At 61.6% G+C, this 2,805-nt stretch overlaps 1 pseudogene; it reads right to left on the bottom strand.

The window, feature by feature from the left end:
- Nucleotides 1-215: 215 nt before the first annotated feature.
- Nucleotides 216-1,752, bottom strand: LOC147979838 (uncharacterized; annotated as a pseudogene).
- Between the last annotated feature and the right edge of the window lie 1,053 nt (nt 1,753-2,805).

Raw genomic sequence — 2,805 nt, 5'->3', positions numbered from 1 at the left:
TCTCTAAACCCTGCTGGGGATGAGAGCCCCTCCCATTAGTAGTCTCCACCGTAGCCTCTAGAATGACCGGGCCCACGGTCAAATCATTTGAATGCCTTAGAACCAATGTTGTCCTCTCTGCGTCTGGCCCCAGCCGGAGATCAGCTTCCCTCCTATTAGCGGTCACCGTTGTATCCACTGGCCCGACCGGGCCCCAGCCAATTCGTTTGAATGCCTCAGGACCGCTGAAGACAGGTCTCCTGCGGCCCCACCTGATCCGATGCGTCAGCCTGTCTGACCAACCCAATGCGCGGTAGGCGCCAGCTGGATGGACCCACTCTGCCTTCCAGAACAGCCCGGTATGTTCACCCATCCCCTCCTCCAGCTCCGGCGGCCGGGTTTTGCGAATGCCAGCCATCTCCCCTGTTGTCACGAACCCCGCGCGTCCATGGCTGCACCACCCAATCGCCACCCATGGAGGCGCCGCTCGAGCTGTCAGGCAGCCCACTCTGCCTGCTACCACTGTCAGAGCCCGACGCCCTTCTCATCCGCTCGATGTGGACGAAGATCGGATACTCTAGAAGCTGGCGAAACAACGGCCGGCACGCTCCCGCATTCGTCGTCGCCGGCGGCTCCAGCACCCAAAGCCTCCTGAACATAGGCACCTCCTCCGGGTCCATGCACCATGCCCTGAGCTTAAAGAGGGACATGTCCTCCCTGCTCTCCGTCTCCGGGGCCAGACTGTCAATCAGACAAGCACTGCCCAGGAGCTCCGCCGCCGTGTCCATGGACCATGCGTGTGGTGGCACCCCCTCGATCAAGATAACGACCTGAACCCGCATCAGCATAGATGTAGCATGCGCCTGCCGCAGCCATGGCCTGGTGAGTAGCTTGAAACCACTATGATCAATAGAAGGAACTGCCAAAGCCCTGTTCTTGAGCTCGTGCGAAGCAAAGACCACCAAAAAGCCCTCTGGATGCGACTTGTGAACAGAAAAATAAAACCTTGGGATGTCTAGCTGCACACAGATCGCCGCAGCCGCATCCTCGCAAGAGTCCGGCGGCCTGGTACCACCGATGCACATGACCACCGCGAGTTGAAGCCTGCACTCGAGATCATCCATCCCCTCCGGCCTCTGCATGACACAGATCTCCGCCGGAGCCCTTGGTGGTGGCGCGATCGACATTATGGGGAAGAGATTGGGCATGACTGGCGAGAGCGGCGCCGCTGGCGCGTTCTGCCTAGGCTCCGACAATCTCCTCTGCATGGCCGGCGCGTGATGCAGCACCGCCCCCCCCCCCCCCGAGGCCACCTTCGCAATCAATGCGCGGCGCAACTCCTCCGCTGAGATGGGACTGCGGGGCTCTCTGCGAAGACACATGGCCGGCGCCCCCGCAGCGGATGCACAACGGCTCGTTGATGCAGTCCAGGTGCATGTGCCCCTCTTCGAAACACTAGAAGCAGAGGCCGTGGAGGTCCGGCGGGATCTGCCTCCTCAACTCCGTGGACGACGGGGACGCCGCCCTGCCCGGGGGACCAGCCTCCTGCTGGCACCGAAGCATGCGGCGCCGCCACCACATGGCTTTGCGTGACGGTCCCGGTCTGCGCCAGCTCGCCGCCTGGGCCGGAGCGCCTCCATCGGCCTGCGCGTCACCCGCCGAGGAAGAGTGCGCAGATCCAACAGACGCCGACAAGCCCAGCCCCGACACCACCGGTTGCTCCTGCCGAGGCGCCGAGGAGACGGAAGGGGGGCTGCAAGAACCAGAGGCCATGAGCGTGATGCGTGGACGCCGGTGCTGCGGTGGCAGTCGGCGGGAAGGGTGGACGACGGCGCCGGAGTGGCAACCGTCGTGGGTGCTCTCGCTCTCGCTCCTGTCTCTATCCATGTTTATTTTATCTAGGTTGGGTCTTCACTTGAAAGATTTACGCCGCTTCATCATTTCAAATCATGAAACAGGTATGGCTAAAGGCATCTCCTAACCTATAAACCGGGCACCGCATCCGTCCACAAATCGGGGACCAGTCCGCAAACACTAATCCAGAACCGGCCACCCAAAATTATCCACATACATTTTAAGCCAGCTTTCAATAAATCGGACGAATTACACACAAATTGAATGATTTTCATAAAACCGGACCTCATTTATCTATTGGAGGACAACTCCCCTCCCCCTCACGTCGCCTCCCCTCGCGCGGCACCAGGGGCCCCCGATCCCGCGTCGCCAGCCCCTCCCCGCTCCTACATCCCCAGCCGCCGCTGCCTCTGGCAAGGGCTGTGGTGGCGGCAGGCCCTGCACGATCCAGGGCGGGTGGTCGTTGTGGCAGTTCCGGTGAGACGGAGGCGGCGTCTTATGTGGGGAGGCCGGGGAAGGCAGTCCGGGCGGCGCCCCTGCTGCGCGGTGGCGATGGGAACCTACATGGCCGGCGGTGTGGCGGCCGTGGGTACATGGGTGGCCCCAATGGCTGCGGATCTAGCGTCGTGTCCACATCTGTCACGGTACGGCCTTGGTTGGCGGTGGCATGAGGAGGACTGGAGAGGGGCGGGTGGAGGCTTCCCACCAGCGGCCCTCGTCTCCACGATGAGGCTCCGTTCGGTTCCAGCAAGTTGCGAGGTTGGAGGACGTGACTTCTGGTGAAAATCACGCCGACTTCGATCATGGCGGATGATGGCGGCGTCTATGACGTCGTTCCCTTCTCGAGGCATCGTTGTTGCAAGTCGTGGCACTCCACTCGTGATGCTCTGGGGAAACCCTAGATTTGGATCTACTGGATCGGACGATGATGGTAATTTGATGTCGTTGTCCCTCCCGAGGGCATCGTTTTGG

The sequence above is a fragment of the Triticum urartu genome, chromosome 3A, assembly GCF_056163025.1.
Source record: "Triticum urartu cultivar PI428250 chromosome 3A, HENAU_Tu73, whole genome shotgun sequence".
NCBI classification, from domain to species: domain Eukaryota; kingdom Viridiplantae; phylum Streptophyta; class Magnoliopsida; order Poales; family Poaceae; genus Triticum; species Triticum urartu.
This window is presented reverse-complemented; position numbering and strand designations above follow the sequence as displayed.